We start from the raw sequence: 19,490 nt of genomic DNA on the forward strand, positions 1-19,490 counted from the left end.
GAACAACCTTGGCTATCTCTGGAACACAGCTTCTTTGTGCTCTCAGAAAATGCTTCCCAGAAGATTTCACCTCAGTGATGCTTGTCTCTTCTTAATCGCTGTTAATTTATTAGCTCCAGGTAACTAGCATTAGTTTCTACTCTTGACTCTTGCCCGAGCTAGTATCTCGCCGGCAAGAATTCACTCGGACAACTGGATCCTTCTACAGCAAAGCTTTTATTGCTTCAACATAAGGAAGACCCCGAACCCGGAAAATGGCGCTGCTTATATAGCCCGCAGCATGACGTTTCAGCACCTGACGTGGCATGACAGCACCTGATTAGTTGCTCGCCCATCACCCCATTACTACGCCGCGAGATGGGCAGTGACTGGGCCTGAATTTACTCTTGCACTTGCGCATAAGGCTTGTTTACTAGTTAGGCTCAGTGGAAGCCAGCGCCATCTTATAATGGCGATTGCTCACGGCACGGCTCTCCACACTTGACTCTTAAGCCAGAGCTACATGGCTAAAGCTGACAACAAGTTCTGCTTGCCAGAGCTGGAATGTGGCCCATTTGTTCTTTTACATTATCACCAGCTTTATGTGTTCAAACTCCTTCACTGCTTAAGCTTGGCCATCCTGGACCTTGCCCTTTAGATTGACCTCAAATTCAGAGATTTGCATGGTTCTGTCTTTTGAAAGCTGGGATTAAACGCAAGAACCACCATGCATGGAACTAAACTTTTCTTTAACTTGAGCATCCTCTGTAACAGGCTGGTCTTGAACTCAGAGATCTGCTTGCTTCTATCTCTTGGGATTAAAAGTATGTGCCACCCTGCCTGGACCTAAGCTTTCTCATTATAGATCTTAACCAAGTTGAAAACCAAGAATAGCCATCACAATCTATCTCTTGTCAATTTGACACATAATTGTATCTCCTCTTGTCCAAATGTAAACAATAACCAGGATATAACAACACCTAACATGATATAACTCCTCCTTGTACAACAAATTTATTTGGGTGGGATCTTGCCTTAAGGTTGTCACTCCCTTAATTGCATTTAATATTCTTGGAAACAGAATGTAGCGTCATTGTACTTCCTGGTGCTCCCTTACACTTTGAACTGTACATTTTGTATTTTCCTTCCTAAGCTTGCTACATTTGGTCAAACTGCTCTTCATTAGAGTAAACCAGAATACAAAGTCTATGCTGGGCTTTTTTGAGACACTTTTCTCTCAAAGCAATTAGTTTAAATTCCTTCACCTTTGCCTCAGGCAGACTTTTCATACAAGGGTGAAAAGCAACCCCTCTCTCCACCAAAATAATAAGAACAATCTCTAGGCAGCATAATATTATTCTCAGAAACCACTTGAGACCCCCAGAGTTCTAATCACCATCAGCACCAATGTATTCTATATTCCTTCTAGGATAGCCCATTAAGTCCCATTTGAAGCATTCCATGGCTTTCCAAATTCAAAGCCCCCAAATCCACATTCTTCTAAACACAATATAGTCTGGCCTGTCACAGCAATACCCCTCAGTCTCTGGTATCAACCCATGTCTTAGGATTTCCCTTGCAGTGAAGAGAAACCATAACCAAAGCAACTCTTACAAAAGACAGCATTTAATTGGGGCTGGCTTACAGAATCAGAGATTCAGCATAGCAGTGTCCATGTAAGCATGCTGCTAGAGGAGCTGAGAGTTCTGTCTTGTTTGGAAGACAAACAGGAGAAGACTCAGCATCCTCAGGTAGCCAGAAGGAGGGTCTCAAAACACACCCCCACAGTGACACACATTCTCCAACAAGGCCACACCTACTTCAACAAATTCGTACCTCCTAATAGTTTCATTTATTGTGCCAAGCATATTCAAACCACCACACCTCCCCCGGGAGCTACAATACCTCTGGATGAGCAGACTTCCTCTCAGAGCTGTGTGGTTGCTGGTCTCTAGTGTCTCTGGATACTCTTCCATTGGGACACTCTCCTGCTTCAAAGCTGTGTACATCCTAGGCTTCCAAGTCACAGGACACCTTCCCATCCCAGCAGAAAGGTCAAGGTTTTGGTGTAGTGCTTCGTGTAGACTTTCTCTGTGGCTTGTGCTTCCCCAACTCTGGAGAGATCGAACTGCTCTAGGACTCTTCCATCTCCGGCTGGCCTGCAGCAGACTCATCTTCCAGCTCACCTATAGCTCATCATCCTATCCACTAGCAACAATTAGGTAAGTTTCCCCTTCTAGTTTGTGAAAATGCTTCCCAGAGTCCAAGAAAGTGACTGTTGAACGTCTGTCTCTGGTATTCTTAGAGGTGGATGTACCCCCAGCCAAGTGCTTTAAGGCTATGGCTGGCTGCCTTCACTTGACTCCATTGCCCATGTTTCCCCTTCAGCTAACACCACCACCACTGCAGCTGTAACCTTGCAGCTCCTTAAGCACTACTGGGCCATTGCACCCCTAACAGACCTCTTCACCTGACCTTATCCCACCAGTCTTGGAACTATAACCTTGCAGTTTCTTTAGTCCCTCCTAGGCCATGACCACCTTTCCTGCCTTTTTCACCTGACCCTGTGCTACCAGACTTGGAGCTACAATTTCACTGTTCCTTAGGCTCTACTGGGTCATTGCATCCCTACCCGCTCTTCTTGAACTTTCACTTCAGAGCTGCCTATAGTTGCACAGCTTCTTTTGACTCATGTGGCTTTTGGGACCCCTTTCCCTTATTATACTTTCCTGTGGATTAGACCCCACTTAGAGACACTCTTCCTTCAGGCTTCTGCCATTCTGGCTTATTCAGGCTCTCTGCTGCAGGCTAAGCTCTGACTCCCCACTGAGTACGTGATGACCCACTAAACATCTTGTCTCACTCCTGGCCTTCATGGGTTCTGCCTTTGGGCTCTCTGCCTTTAGGCTCCTCACTAAAAGTTGTGGTACCAGATACCCAGCGCTGAGTCTCTCTGGGCTTAGCCAAGCTCCTCTCTGACTCCTGTTGAGTGTGTGATATCGCATTGAATGGTTTGTGTCATTCCTTCTTCCTCTTTCTTAACCATGTGAATGGTGTCTTCTATACCTTGTCATTCACCCTTGGGATGCCTTTTAGAAAACCTCCAGCCTCTCCACCTGGCACCTGACCTCAGGAGACACAAATTTATTGGGCCTTAAAAACCACATAAACAATCAACCAGAATGGCCTCAAAGCAGCACCCTAGATCCCAATATTATTTGTGGACATTAAAAATCCAGCCAGCAATCAGGGAATTTGAAAAAGATTCCCTAAGTCCTAGACTTCTATTATTCCTGATTCTAAGCCTTTTCTTTATTCTTTCTGTACCCCCACTCAGTTCCTTTTAGCTACAAAGCCGGAACAAGATGATTCGTCCACTATTTTCAATCCGGCTATTAGCCCAATGTTAGCCTAAACCCACAGTTCACTCTTCTTCTCCACTCCTTCAGTTTCCCTTTTTCCTTCTCCAGCAACAGGTTGCCCAAATAAGCTCTCGCAGGGACCCATTTTTAGCACACCATCAGCCAGCCCCTAGTTTTCCTGCTACTAGCTCTTGCTCTGCAAAACGACCTCCTTTACCTCCCTGTACCTAGCCTAAGCCAGCTATTGCTCTCCCTTTGCAGGAACTTGGAGTGGATAGCTTGGTCAGAGTACATACTGAGTTCATTAAGCAAACTCAGATAGAGAAGGGGTTGGGGTCCTAAACTGCTAGTTACTTCACCTTTTTAAAGCAATTCCAATATGTTGCCCGATCTTATGATCTCACCTTCCATGATTTCCATACAATCCTTACAATCTTCTTTCTGAGGAGCACAAGCAAGTCTGGGATCAAGCCAGGGCATATGCAGATAAAGTCCACCAAAGTGACAGTGCCCACCCTACTGGGTGGGACCAAGGCAATCTCCCAGCCAGAACCCTGAATGGGATTAAAACACCCCAGGGGAATTCAAGCTAGGGATAAATTCATGACTTGTCTGCTGGCTGGGAGTATGTAGGGCCTCCCTTAAAGCAGTAAATTATGAACAGGTACAAGAGGTCATCCAAGACAAACACAAAACCTGATCTTAATTCCCAGAGCCCCTTACCAAGACCTTCTGACAATATACCAGTCTGGATCCTGAGACTCCAGATGGAAGACAACTCCTTATGACATACTTCTTCTCTGAGTTCCTCTGATTTTAGGGTCATATTTTAACATCTAGAGAGAGGATCCCTGGCTCCACAGGCAGAAATCTTAACTGTGTCCTTTAAGGTATACCATACGAAAATTTAAAAAGCCCCAAGATACATGATGCTATCTAAGATCTTTCAGCTGGCCCCCGAAACTGCTTATACTCCCAAGTATCCCAAAGCCTGAAAAACTCCTGGTGCCTGTTTTAAATGTGGTGAGGAAGGACATTGTGCCTGTGTCTGAACAAGACCTCATAAGCCATTGCAACTATGTGCAATGTGCCATCAAGAGGGATGTTGGACTACTGACTATCCTCATGCCCCTCAAGTTATAAGGGCATCAAACCCAGAAGCCCCTACAGCCAATCTCCTAGGTCTCACCATGGACAACTGAGGGGACCCAGGCTCCTTTGGCCTGACCACTACCATTTTTAGGGAGCCTTGTGTAGTCATCACAGTATCCAGGTATTCAATCTTATTCCTTCTGGATGCTGGGGCTACCTGCTCAGTCATGATGGAGCTCCAGAGACCAAACTCTTCCTGTTTCCCTACTGACATCCTTACCAGGCTTACCAAACTAAAACACTATCGCCTTACCCATTCCTTACTAGTGATACCAAGCTGTCCCATTCCCTTCCCAGGAAGGGCCCTCCTGGCCAAAACGGGAGCATCTATTTCATTTGTTCCAAACATCTGCTTTACTCCAGCCTCACCAGTTGTTCTCCCCAAACTACAAATCCCCTGATACACTTTTTCCCTTAACAACGATGGATCTCCAGGTATGGAATGCCCAAAATCCCTCTGCAGCCAAACACCATCCTCCTCTCATTCCATGGCTGGCCAGTCCTGCCTCCTAGCCTCATATCCCAACCATCACCTCTCCCTCATCACCTCCTGACTCCTTTGTTGCACTGTCTTCACAAGCACTACCTTTGCACACATACCCTCTACTTGCCTCAAACTCATCCTTATCCCCTATCCTCCCCAATCAACATTGGAACTTGGTCCTCTTCACTCCTCTTGGTCCCAACCTCCCTCCTCTTTCTCCAGGTCCCTTCAAAGTTATCCTTATTACTCAACTGCTGCTAAGATTAATGGCCTCCCTCGGTGGATTCAACTTGAGTCTCATGTTAAGCTATTACTTGAAGTTAATCTTCCTTTTTACATCTCAACCCCACAGGGTCGTCTACTCTTAAGTTTAAAAAGGTATCAAGGTTGAGTAGCTTGCCTCTGATCTCAGTAGAATGATATCTCATACCCATGTTGAGACCTTAGCCCAAACCTACTGGGTTATGCCCTACTTCTATTTTCCCTTGCTCACTCCTATCAGTAGTATGTAAGGAGATTTGAAGTTCAGGAAACCCATATTCAACAGCTCAAACATATCATTCATATGATAGCATCTGGAAACTTGCTCACCAGCAGAGTTTTGAAAGGATATATGGATCCTCGCACCACCTGTGTGGTTTTTAAAACACCCGTTCCATATACTTGTTTCTTCTATGATCAAACTAGGGATTACTGGGAACATTGGCCAGAGACTTTTGAAGGCTGTTGTTATTGGTGCTGTAAGAGACCTGATGCATATTCAGGAAGGCATACTACATTTTATGCAGAGTGCAGAATTTTTATATCCGAATCGAGGACCAATGGCACCCCAGGTGGGACACAGGAGTCACTGGTAAATTTTACAATAACATTCATCACTGCTACCATTTTGCCATTATCAAAATTCAACTCTCTCAACCCCTGGGTATAGATACAGAAAAGGAAGTGGGCCAATGTTCCTAAAATGACCTTACATCACTTATATCAGTCCTCTTAGACAATACTAATCCCACCTCTCTATCATACCATTTATTTCAGACCTGAATAATAACTGAAAAATAATTGAATAATTTGTACCTGATTGCTTTGGAGAATGTTGGACCAACGTCACATCCACCATCCATTGTCTTGTCTGTTGGCTTATTAGATTTTTTTCACCTCTCTGCTCATTAATTGCTTCAAGTCAAACATTACAACCACCCTATGTCTTTTCCACATTTCTTGCTTTGGTATTGCAGATTCCTTTAACTCCTCAGGGGCACACTTTGTGGGCACACTAGATCCTGCTGCAGACTGCAATAATACCATGACCCTTAACACCACCAGTCAGCCACTGTGCCCAAGTTTTCACCATGCCTCTATTCTCTGCAGCACTCAATTCTACCACTGCCTACCCACTGAGTGGTCTGGGACGTGTACCCTGGTGTTCGTTTTTCCAATGCTAGGGGTGGTAACTGGTGAAGAACCTTTGCCAGTTCCTATCATAGGGTTTATAGTCATAATAAGTGAGCACCTCCGATCCTGCCTTGCCTTCCTGGGTGTAACTGCTGGGGTTGTCTCTTTAAGGCAGGGCTGATTACTTCTCTAGCTATTTACCATCAGGTTTCCTCTCCTTCATTAAGGATCTCCAATGGGTGGAACAGGTCATCCTCACCCTCCAGGGCCAAATACACTCACTGACAGCTCTAGTGCTGCAAAATCACCAAGAATTAGATTTGTAGCAGTAGTTGACAGAGAGAGAGAGGAGAGAGAGAGAGGTCTTCATCAGGGACAAATGTTGCTTTCATATCAACTATTCAGGCATAATAAAAGATAAAACCCTACAGCTCCAGATGGATCTCCAAAAATATAGAAAACAGCTTGATTCCCCTGACCAGTGGGTTATTAATAAATACAATATGGAACTAGATACTATACATCCTGTTCCCCCTTCTCCTTCTTTTCTTAATCCTACTAATCACAGCCTGCATCATAAACTTCTTGTTTAGATTCCTTCAATATCAGATCAAAAAGATTTCTAACTAGAGTTTTTTATTATTACAGGATTGCTAGCTCTTAGCTCTGTAGCCAGAGCCTGCAACTACTGGTATACCCTGAAAGTGAGGACTGAACTTGCTCCATAGACTTCAAACTCACAGAGCAGTGGGAGAGATGAACGAGGATGGGACCTCTACACACACATTCAACAAGAAATAGTCTAATGATGTCGCTCCTTTCCCCCAACCCTGACTGTACATCAATGTAAACAAAAAGGGGGTTTCATTTGCAGAATTTGTATACTTTGTAAACTCTGTATATTTGGTAAACTCTCTAAACCTTCAAGGTAGGAAAGTGGTCAGGCTCTTGTCTGAGGTGCTCCAGCAGCCAGGCCCATCCCCAGACCTCTCTGTCATGATTGTCACAAAGGTCATCTCCAGCCATTCAGCAGGACCCTCCCCATATTACTCTAATTTTAGGTGAAAAGTCTGATCAAAAGCCACAAATCCCTGAATAGCAAAACCTACCAATCCCTGAATTTCCCATACTAACCCACCAACCCCTGAGCACAAAACAACAACAACAACAACAACAAAAAAACCCCACAAAACTAAAAACAAAAACAAAACAATCCCTGAAGAGGAAAACCCTAAGCACCAAATCCTACAAATTCTTACCCTGAAAACCTCCACCTTAGAAAGTCCCACCCCCCAAGAACCTCTATATAAACACTGTGCCTTGTCCAATCCCACACTGTCTGCTCCCTCCTGGGAACTTAGGCAGCCACCCCTGGACTCACCCATGCACACCCTGGAACCACCAATAAATCTTTTATGAGGTTTGCTGCCTGGCATGACTCAACTGAAGATGATGAGAAGCAATTGAAGTGAAGCAGGGAAGAAGCAAAGAAGAGGAGCAGGGCTGAGGCTCCTGAGCTGATGAGCTCAGCTGGGGATACACTCCCCTGGGAGCTATAACCCTTCTACTGAGGAGGCTCCCACTCAGAGTTGTGTGGTTCTTGGGCTCCTATATCTCAGGTACCCTTCTTTTGGGAAACTGTCCCACCTAAGAGCTGTGTGCTTCCTGGTCTATCGAGTTCCAGAACACCTACCTTCCCATTTGAAAAGAAAGGTCAAAACTGGCTCATACTGTCCTTAAGATTCACAATAAGATGAAGAAGTGATGCTGGGGAATTAAATCAGGATGATGGGGAGGAGAGATTATGATTGCCCTGGACTGAGCAAGCACTTGGAGGAGATCCAGAATATAAGAGGTTTTTTTTTTTTTTGGGGGGGGGGGTCAAGATCAAAGAGAGATCACTTATGCAGTGATGAAATATTCCCTCAGAGCCTTAACAGAGCTCAATTCAGCCATGACACTGTTGGTAATGCAATCCCCTGTTCACAGGTCTGCCTGCAGACACCTGAGCAGACACAGGTGAGACCTGAGACCTCAAAAGCAAACATTCACAGAAAGTATATGATGGGCCAAACCTGGAAACTGGAGGAGAGGTTAGTGTTCATTAAGAAATCAGTATGGGCTATGAACAGGTATGAGGAGTAAATGCGCGTACACACACACACACATCACCCAGTCATTGGGAAGAACATGTAGATCAGTGATAAGTAGCTTCAACCGGAGAACAAAAGTTAATTTTTTCTGTTGGGAGTCATATGTGATATCCATTCTCTTGAAAAGATGACACTGCTAGATTTAGGTGCATCATCCTTTAGAACACAAGGGCAGGGAAGGGAGAAGCAAGGGGAGAGACTTGGGATTCCTACATCTTATAGCTTTATCAAAGCTCCTGACATTTCTACTGATGCTGACAGTCTCTGTAAAGAGAAGCCAGCCCAAGGTCAGCCTGGAATGCATGTTCTCAGAGCTCTGAACTTTTTTCCTTCCATACAAGCATAATCCTTGGACCCTAGGCTTGATAGGGGCTGTTGGGTGAGACAACACTGGTGTTTAGGAGAAAAGCACATTCATAAATTGGTATGAAAAGTCTTTTCATGAACATAGAAATGTGGGAGATAAGAATGGGGAGGGGGTAATATGCCTTGTGCACATGAAGCCCGAGATGAAGTTTTGAATCTAGAAGGCAACGAATGAAAGACCACCTGCAAATCCCAGCAACTAAGGAGCCAGTTTTGTCATTAAGACTTCAGACAGCTTGGGCTTTATGGTTCTGAGACATCACACTTCCATGAGCAAAGCATTAGCATTGAAGATACAGTTATGACAGGTCAGACCAACACAGAACTTCCCTATCTGCCTGCCTCTTATTACACTGAACTCCCATGCCAGAAGAGGCTTCCAGAGTTGCATAGTGGCTGTCTGTTTGCATTTTTACCAGCAGTAGATGAATGCTCACCTAGCTCCACATCCTCCTAGCCACATTGCAGATACCATTACCATCACTAAACAAAAGATTAATTAATATATTTTTTGTTTTTCTCAATAGTTTACATGAATATATTTTAAAATATTTATATTCTTTGAAAAATTCATACTATATGTTTTGATCATATTCCACCCATATATTCTCCTGACATCTGCCCCTGCCTACTTCTTTGACTCCCAACAGTGTATCTCTGGTTTTTTAAATTAATATTGTCAGGGGTAGACCCTTAAAGAGATCTGTCCCTCCCTCCACCAGAAGCCTTTAACTGTCCATAGTGCACCAGTTAGGAGTAGTAGCTCATGGACCCTTCCTACTTGATGTTTGACTGTTGACTGGCTTGATGTTCTACAGGTGGTCACAGCTGCTGTGTGTCTTGAGAGCAGCACTCTTGTCATTTCCAAAAGACAAGGTTTCCCTCTCATCTTCCCTGACTTTGGGCTCCCACAGTCTTTCTGTCCCATCTTTCATGATGGTCTTTGAGCCTTGTGGAAGGAGTATGATATAGATATCCCATTAATCATGGCTGAAATCAGTGAAATGAAAAAAAAAGCATATATAAAGAATCAGTGAAACAAGGAGTTGATTCTTTAAAAGCATTAACAAGATTGGCATACCTTTATGCCAAGCTAACCAAAACAAAGAGAAGAGTGGAATTAATAAAATTAAAGAGGAAAAAGACATAGAGGGCATCTAATACTTTTAAACTTTATATTCTACCAACTGGACAAATCCTTTTTTTAATTGATGAATCTCTAGATGTATATGATCTACTAGAATGATAACATGAATAATTTGAGGAGCCACATATTAACCAATGAGACAAACAATAACTTTCCCAACTAACAGGAGCCCAATGCAAGATGGACTCAGTGAGGAAGTTGACCAGATATTTAAATAACAACACTCCTTGGATGATTCTGCAAACTAGAAACAGAAGAATCACATTCAAATTCTTTTTTTGAAGCCAATGTTACCCTAATGTTGAGAGAGAGAGAGAGAGAGAGAGAGAGAGAGAGAGAGAACAACAGAGACAGATAGGCACAGAATGAATTATATGCCAACCTTCCTGATGAACACATACATATAAATTATCAATAAAATACTTGTGAACCAATTCAAAAGCACATAAAGGCATTATACACTAAATTCAAGTTGACTTCATCCCAGACATGCAGAGATAATCAACAACTGTATTCCACCACATAAAATGACTAGAGGACAAAAACCATCTTATGTTACTGGATGAAAAAAAAGGCCCAATAAATCTCATGATAAAAATCCTGGATTCTAGGGATATAGAGCTCATATCTCAAAAACAAAAAAGCCAAAAAGCTCATTGCCAACAACATGCAAAATAAAGAAAAAAATGAAAGCAATTTTACTACTATGAGGAATAAGACAAGGTTTTTCCACCCTTTTCCTACCAATTCTATGGAGTACCTGAAGTATAGCTGGAGCAATAAGACAATTCACAGTCAAGGGGATACAAATGGAATCAGGAGAAATCAAATTTTAATTACCTGTAGATATGGTTCTATAAAAAAATAAAAAGCAGCACTTGCTTAAAGCTGATAAATACATTCATAAAGGGTGCAGAATGCAAAACTGACACACAATAGTCAGTAGCCTTCCTGTATATCAATAACAAATATTCTGAGAAAGAAATTTGAAAATTCCACTCATAATAGCCTTAAAATATATAATAAAATAACTTGGAGCTCAGGTTTGGAGAGTTGGCAGCAAGTCCCTTTACTTGCTGAGACAACTCAATCTGATCACCCCAGTCACGGAACTGAGGTAGCTCTGTATTGATACTGATGTTCTCTGTGTATATCTGTCATTCATACAGAGTAGATTCATTTTGCCTTGGTTTGACAGCATCCATCTGGAAACCCACAGGGTTACCTTCCTCCACACATTACCTCTCTGAGACGTAGCCAGTCTCAGAAGTCACATGATTCATGGGAGCTTCACAAGAATCACTTACTCATCTGGGAGAAACACATACTGTGAGATCTACTGTGGTAAAAGAGCCGCACCTCTCATCTTCCTCCCTTCTTAGTCTTAAAAGGAAACATTCTCCACCAGAGGCCTGTGGTCTCTGCTGCTGGCTTCATTCCCCAAGGCTAGTCTGAAGCTTGCTCTTAACATTGCTTAGATGGTATGTCAAAATGGATTCCTTACCACCTCTACCCCCAGATTATCTCAGCATCTGATGGACTGCATCTGCATTGTCATCCAGGATGAGATGTGAAACATCTGCTCCAGTCCTCACAATAAAATGATACTCAGGCATGATCCTGAACCCAGGAATGCCCTGCATGCGTACCTGGCAGCCTAAGACAATTAGCATACCTACCTCATGTATGTGTCCCTATAGGTCTCAAAAAATGTCTCTCTTTGGTTGGATGTGATCCAGTTCTACTGATACACCACATAAGGAATGACAAAGTCCAGGTCAGGGCCTTATAGCTCTGTGTTTCCTGATTTCTTTTATACTCCCTTAGTGTATTTTTTTTATTTCCTGGAAGATATTAGAGAAATACTGTTGTGCTTCTCAATTTGGCCAACACAATCATACACAGTACTTTTAGTGGTAGCAAAGTACATGACAAGGAAATATCATGTATACTTTTTCTATCATTAAGTTGGTATCCACAAAGTTAGACACACTGTTCACATCAAAAGTACAATACCATGTGTATCTCTGGCTGGCTTGGAACTCATTATGAAGTCTAAGCCCCATGTAACTTGCAGAGAGACATCTTTTGGGTTCTAGGATTACAGGACTGTGACACCACACTTAAATAAACAATGTACTTAGGAGTGAAGACTTGGAGATAACTTTTTTATTTATAAAAATACATTCATTTCACTCAGTAGGGCTTAAATGGGGGCAGTCAATACATGCAGTGCCCTAGAACCAAAGCAAATCAATTACAAGAACAACAACAAAAAAAACAAAAAAAACAAATAGCAAAACCTCAAACCAAGCACCACCACCACCACCCCCAAAAATGATTAAGCTAAGCATTATTCTCTTGCTGCAGATTTAGCAGCACAGACCTACAGCCTGTGGCTGGCCTTGGAAACATAACAGAAATGCAGTCACTAATGGCAATACTCTTAAGATGCAACATGCTTCCTGGATGGGGTGTAGGGTTCAAGAATAAGGTCTGCCAACGCTAAGCATGAGACATGTTACATGCTTTAGCTCAAAGTCTTTTAAATTCTCTTGATGACCCATCAGGACAAGCAACAATGTACACTCTCAGATTCCTCCTGGATGCCCAGCAGCTCTTGTGCCTCAGCACTTCACTGAGTCCCACTCAAGTGCATATTCAGCAAGAGGGCAGTTCTTATCTCTGTGTGAAAACTCACTTCCCTTTTCTACCAGGGCCACAGCATCTACTCAGTTCAAATCTTTCCACTCCTAAGGAGATAATCATTTCAAAGCTTATTTTCTTGATATGTATCAAAATTTTGTAGCATGCAATTTCTAGCACCAAAAGTCTTCCTGAAGGCTGCAGCTTTTTTTTTTTTTTATTTTACTAACATATCCTGCACATAACAGTGCTTGTCTGGATAGAGTTCTCCTTGGCTCTGAACTGGCTGCTCAGTTTTATGAACTGAAGGCTTTGTCCATTCCCAAGTCTGTGCTTTTCACTTTAAGCTTCTTACAGTGAAGATTCTTAGATTCTCAGCTTTAAGAATTCTCAAAGCTCTTCCTGTCCCTAGACAGTTATATGCAAGAATGACCTGGTATAATCTCACAGCCTTAGAACTGAGCAACTGCAGGCACACGGGGTCAAAATTGAGCCAGAAGACATCTCCGAAATGTGTTTACACAGTGAGATTCAACTGTTAGTGTTTTCAGGTCATTCTTAAATTTTAAAATGTAAGCAGCCACCATTCATAGAATGTTTTATCAAGAGAGGAATATGAATCGTAAATTCTCTCATTGACACTGGATTTAGCTTACTTGTGGAGTATACACTTCATATCCTGGATAAATCCTGAATGCCACACACAACAGAGATCAAGTCAGTGGTTTATAGGCTATAGATGGGTGTCTAGATCAGTCTTTGGTAACTCATGCTGCATATTTTAGGAGCATACATCTTCAAAGTTAGCACTAATCTTTCACATGCTTCTTTAACACCGAATTACCTCAAATTACACCATTTGCTGAAACCTCTCGGCACAGATTAACCACATAAAATTCACCATTATTCTTTCCACTGGAATTAGGGCTTCATGTTGAACAGTTTATGGGATCCTTGGACTCTATTTTTTCCAAAAACTCAGCAAGTGTTGATTGTTCTGAAAACTAAAAATTAACATTGATGTTGATATTTTCACCATCTGAGCGTCATGCCCAAACCTAATCAGCTACAGGCACACTAGTGGCAAGCTCAGGACACGCCCACTGATTGTCATGTTTGCTGCTTCTTCCTAGTTGTACTGTCACATGATGTATAAGAGATTCCCCCTGGGATGGCAGGCTGCTCAGAGCAGCTTGGCTTGGCCCAGAGGTCTCAGCCAGCTGGGGAGATGGGTGGGGAAAGGGAAGCTTACCTGTATGGTTCAGGAGTCTGATGGAGGTAGAGGAGAGGCAGCAGGAGAATGGAAGTCCCCTGGGATGGCAGGCTGCTCAGGGAGGGAATTGGAAGGAAAAAAGAAAAGGGAGGGAAATGGGGAATTCAGGATCAGGTGTAGTGAAGAACAGGAGAGATGGCTAGATGACCACAAAAATGAATGGAAATCTGCAAATGATGAGGGTGAGGAGGTGGGGGGCAGCTCCAGGCAAGAAATAGAGACCTGGGATAAGGGAGGCACCCAAGAATCAAAGGGAGTGATCTTATCTGTGACTCACTATATTGGAAACTAAAAAGGTCACCTTCTGTAGCTAGACAGGAACCCCAGTGGATCGATAGAGACACCAACCCACCCATAAAATGTTCAATCCAAAGTTTATCCTGTCTACAAGTAATGCAGGCTCAGGGGAGGGAGCAGACTGAGGGAATATCCAAACAATGAGCAACCCAACTTGAGACCCATCCCATGGACAGACAGTAAAACACTATCATTATAGATAACACTATTAATGATACTTTGTTATGTTTGCAGACAGGAGCATGTTGTTCTCTGAGAGGCTCCACCCAGCAGCTGACTCAAACAGATACAGATACCCACAGCCAAACAGTGGATGGAGCTTGTGGACTCTTAAGAAGAATAGGAGGAAGGATTTCAGGGCCCAAAGGGGATAGGAACTCCACAAGAAGACTAACAGAGTCAACTCACCTGGACCCTTGGGTCTCTCAGAGTCTGAACCATCAACCAAAGAACATAGACAGGCTGCACCTAGGCCTCCCAGATGTGTAGCAGATGTGCAGCTTGGTCTTCATGTGAGTCCTAAAAAATCTGGAGTATTAGCTATCCCAAAAGTTGTTGCTAGTAAGTGAGATATGTTCTACTAGCTAAGCTGCCTTGTCTGGCCTCAAAGAGACTTGCAGTGCCAGGGTAGGGGGCATACACAGGCTCTCCCTCCACTCTGAGAAGAAGGGGAGGGGGAGGGATTATGGGAGGAGTTAACTGAAAGGAGGAGCAGTGAACAGGGTGTAAAGTGAGTACGTAAAAAACAGTAAAATTGAATAAAAGATTCCAGTGTAGCTTTCATCAATACTCAGCTGGATCTCCTCAGAATCTATGAAGCTGAGAGTCAACCTCTGTGCAGGATGAAAGTCACCACACAGCCTCTGGATAATTTTCAGTTGGCATATTGTATACACTTTTTTAGCTGATTTCACATTATCTAACAACACTCCACATAGCCCTTGAACATCATAATATCTAGTTTGCCAGCTAAATGATATATAGTTCCTATTGGCCACAGGCTTATCATTATGTGTGAGTTTCTAGATCATTCTTTGAGGCCCTAATGGATAGTGCCTGAAAACCTATCACCCACTTCTGGCATAATATTCACAGCATTTCATGCAAAGCCTTTGATCTGTGATAAAAAATAAAGTCCATAGCAGGATAATCCTGTAATGTGTTGGCCACTACATGATTCAGTCAACCTATGTCTGTGTGTGCTTATTCTAGACACAACAAATGCAGAGGGAGCATCCTCCTGCCCCCAAATGTCAAAGATGATCTGGATGTCCTCTATAAATGGTTTTTTCAAAACAAATCATTCTAATCCAGGTGTGAGACTGAAGAATACCCAGCAGTTCTCTTTATGGAAAAATAAATGACTAACACAAGGAGAGAGGGATCTCTGTCATCTGTAAAGAACATTAACTTCAGTATCACATACATATGTAACATGGAATACCTTCAACACTAAACTGAGAAAAAATATGCTTTTGGGTGTGGTCTGTTTGGAAAAGAGTGTGGCATCAACATGTTCCCACGACAGATTCACCACCACATATGGAAGACTCAGCTTGCCAAAGCCCCTAGGAGAGTAGTACTTTCCCAACAACCTATTCTCTATATATTGTGCCTTTGCTGGTATGACTTGTTGAGTGTCAGAGTTCTGAGTAATTCTTGTACCTAGTTTTATGTATCTTGATCTAATTTTCTTTCCCCATGGAGTAGTTAGCCAACAGACAAGTGGCTCAGATTCTGACTGCTTTACCAGACATCAGTTGGTATTTGCCTCCCTGTTGAGTTCACATCTCTAAGGAGGTAACTTTTTCTGAGGAGGCTTTGATCCTAGTGCAGAGAATGTTGTGCTCCAAGTTGTCAGTGGCATTCTTTCCCCCTCCACAGTTCTCTCAAGGGTTCTGTCAGAGAAGGAAAGGCAATCGGACCCAGAAGCACTATTGATGGGTCAGAGGCTAGACAAAGCCAAGGCCTATTCACAAATAGTAAACCAAAGTGAAGAAAGGAAATGCAGCCCAAAATTGCCATGGTTACAGGGATGAGATGCAATGATGGTTCACTTGCTTTGCACACCCAGTGCTCCCCTTGAAGAGTTCTGTCTGAGAGAGCACTTGTCTATGCCCTGTTTGATCTTCTGCCGGAGTATTTCAGACCTAGGAGAAGAAAAGAGAAAGGCCTGGTGAGGACCTGCCATGTCAGCTTCCCAACAGACATTAGTTCTATTCAGCAGGCCAATCCATTATGACCTTTTAATTGAGGTCATTCTCTGTATCTCCAAGGGAGAAGGGTCAGAGAGCACCTGTGCCTGGATTTTTCTTACCTTTTAAAAATTTCTAGAAACTGAACTGTGAACTACATACTGTACTGGACTTAAAAACAAAAAAAAAAAAAAACAAGCCCCACATATCTCCAATAATCCAGATATATTATATTGAAAAATAGCAGTGTGGCAGTGACTGGATCTCAGTTTAGGAGAGATGTGAGCAACCTAGAAAGCCACATGGAGGCCCTCTGGGGAAGCTGAAGAGGATTTCAGTGACGGTTTTGATTATTCCTCTAGTGAAGAAACCTGCCCGGGTTCAGCTTGGGAACCCCTAAATCTGCCAATACCTAGAGAAACCATCTCACAGGAAATCCATGCACTCTGCAGAGAACCTATAATCAGGAGTGTGCTGCATACCAGGCTTCCCAAGGGTAGGCACTGGCCTCTAAAAGTGATGTTCATAAAGAATTAAAGTGGCAGGATGACTCATTGTCTTCGGTAAGGAACTAGTCCCCTGCTAGGTTTAGGACTACTGAAAGGACTACTTGTGGGGAGATTTAATGTACAATGTGCTCAGAGAGCTCAGAAGGGAGGAAACTCTAAGCATCATATATATTGTTTCATGGACAGAAGTTCTTGGTTAATGGACCAGAACAATACTCTGAAACATGGGGTTAACAGAGAGGGCTCAAGACAGTCAACAAAGAACTGGGCATAAATGACTACCTGTGGTTCAAATCCTTTTTGGTGTAATGGGTCAAGACTGAATGAAGTTCATCCCTCTCACAGATCATCTTCTAGAGATCAATTATCAGATTCCCCAACCTCTTCATTCTCTCTTCCCGCTCAGTGATGGTGGAAGTTTGGGTCGATGCTTTCCCAGCAGACTCTGTAGCTAGATAAACACAAGTAAACTTGCATAGATGATGAGGTGCAGACAGGAGAGACAATGCTTAGTCCCAAACAGAAGCCTGAGGAAGAGAGAATGATAGAGACACTGAAACCTGAAAGAGCAGCATAGCTATCTTCGAGCTGGACTCCAACTAGGTCCCTGTTACCAGCCACCATCACTAAACATATGCCTCACTCCCTACTGCAATCGCCCTAGCCCTGAAATACATAAGCTGGCCCAGACAGGAAGATTTGCAGAACATTGTCAGCTCATATCTGGCGTAATGAAGGGAAGTCCTGGAGTCCATACTGCTTAGCAGCACCAAGCCCTAATCATAGGTGTTCAAGGACAAAGTGTCTGAGACCTTGATACATGATCAGTGGATACCTTGTTCCTGGCTCCACATTGTCACGTACCCTACAGAAATCTGCTGTGGATGAAGTGCTTCAACACCCTATGCTGAGAGGAACACTGTTATTCTCACCCAGCATCTGGAGGCATTGTTTGTCACTCAGAATAAAATTAAAGAGTTCCCAGCAAAGCAGCTGCAGATTTGGCAATTCCTGGCTCTCTGCCAAACTAATCATTAGAAAATTCTTGACTCTGGGTCTGCCATTTAGGAAATGCTAGGCTCCAGATTGTAAGTGCTGGAGAAGGCTCTCCCTCAAACTGCCATGACCCACTCTGCCTTCTTCAGGACAATTTCTTTCTTCTTTTTCCCACCAAAACAGAAGGCTAGCTTCCTTCTGTTTCCATCTGTATCTTCTTGTTCTTCATTTTTTCTCTGAAATAGCCTGAGCAGCCTGACTATTTGCCTGTTCGTGAACCCAAAAGCCATTGAAGGAATACCTCACAGGCGGTCGTCACCACAACACTGGTGACATCACAGAAGATTCTAGGACTGTCCTGGATACAAGAGATTGTTCAGGGAAGAGACTACTGGTGATGTCACTGAGAACTGCCATGGCCTACCTGCTAATTAGTTCTCCACAAATTGATCAGTTTCTGAGGTGCCCTTTCCTGGATCCTCACCTATGACCCCTTGGCACACTCTCCTTACAAAACTAGAGATTTCTCTCTGCTTCATTGCAAGTCAAGTGCTTTGGAAGGGGAGAGTTGGTTAGGGCCGTGGCATGGGTAGGAGATCTTTGTTGGACCCAAAGTTATAGTGACTTTGGATGAGGGAGATTCTTCTCCGTGATAAATCTACCCCCAAGGTCCATTCATGTGAGATACAGTTCATTTCTCCGGGTTTTTCCTATTTCCCAAAGGCCAGTATCTTTGTTCTGCACATTTAATTTTATGCAAGTTGCATTGTATTTTCTTACTGTGCATGGCTTGAGAGTAGGCATTGTTTTTATATATTCATCCATGTGTTTTCATGACATCTCTGTTTTTCAGTCCCATATTTTGCAATGAAAACCCCCTTGTTTTGGCAACATAGGTGCTCAAGTTCAGGATGAATATCAAATTGTAAACTTTGTGTCCCTTCAAAGGAAAAAGTCCCATATCTTCTCAAAAGGGTTGGCTAATACATAGTGCTTGTTATATACGTTTAATAGTAACGGGAAAAGCACATTAATAGCAGGAATCTTTCCTAAAATAAATTCTCTCAGGCCTTGCCTATAGAGCAAATCTGTCACGAATTATAAGCAGACCTTCTCAAGAAGATCACCTACTACTTATTAGCTTGTCCTATGATGGCTGCTGACAAGTACTGAACTAGATTGCTGGTATGCTGACAATGGAGGTTGGAATTGCCCCAAAAAAACTACTTCTAAACTGGTCCACATCCCCTTGTCTTTTTAAAGATCTTTTCTCTCCTACCTTTGTATGGTGGGCTAGAAGGTGGCTCAAAGCCATTGAAAACCCTTAATAAAATTAGATTTTAAAAAATCTAAGCCTACACTGGGTGAACAATGCATGCTTCAGGTCCAAGACAGTCTACACTTATTTCCCTTGAGGAATCAAACTCATGAGAACGTATGGGTTTGGAACTGTGGGGTAGATGGCCTTAATCTTGTTATGCTCTTCCCTCAGATCAAGGACAGTTCTATAATCAGAGGTCCTAGGTTTATTCACAG

At 43.0% G+C, this 19,490-nt stretch overlaps 3 long non-coding RNA genes and 1 other non-coding gene across 4 annotated transcripts in view; 2 read left to right on the top strand and 2 right to left on the bottom strand.

Annotated features, from left to right (window-relative positions):
* The window catches only part of Gm16976 (predicted gene, 16976), a 116,378-nt gene that overhangs the window by 84,442 nt on the left and 12,446 nt on the right, over nucleotides 1–19,490 (top strand). The gene's annotated exons all lie outside the window — the stretch shown is intronic.
* Nucleotides 1,468–15,440, top strand: Gm41142. Its single transcript, XR_874576.2, has 4 exons — nucleotides 1,468–2,201; nucleotides 7,021–7,218; nucleotides 8,362–8,465; nucleotides 14,489–15,440. It is a non-coding gene; the product is annotated as a predicted gene, 41142 (long non-coding RNA).
* Nucleotides 4,421–4,489, bottom strand: Mir327 (microRNA 327). Its single transcript, NR_030556.1, has one exon. It is a non-coding gene; the product is annotated as a microRNA 327 (primary transcript).
* Nucleotides 11,878–18,285, bottom strand: 4930431P03Rik (RIKEN cDNA 4930431P03 gene). Its single transcript, NR_045059.1, has 6 exons — nucleotides 18,256–18,285; nucleotides 17,241–17,409; nucleotides 16,316–16,404; nucleotides 14,663–14,773; nucleotides 13,937–14,008; nucleotides 11,878–13,688 (listed from the first exon to the last, which is right to left on the bottom strand). It is a non-coding gene; the product is annotated as an RIKEN cDNA 4930431P03 gene (long non-coding RNA).

The sequence above is a fragment of the Mus musculus genome, chromosome 14, assembly GCF_000001635.26.
Source record: "Mus musculus strain C57BL/6J chromosome 14, GRCm38.p6 C57BL/6J".
NCBI classification, from domain to species: Eukaryota; Metazoa; Chordata; class Mammalia; order Rodentia; family Muridae; genus Mus; species Mus musculus.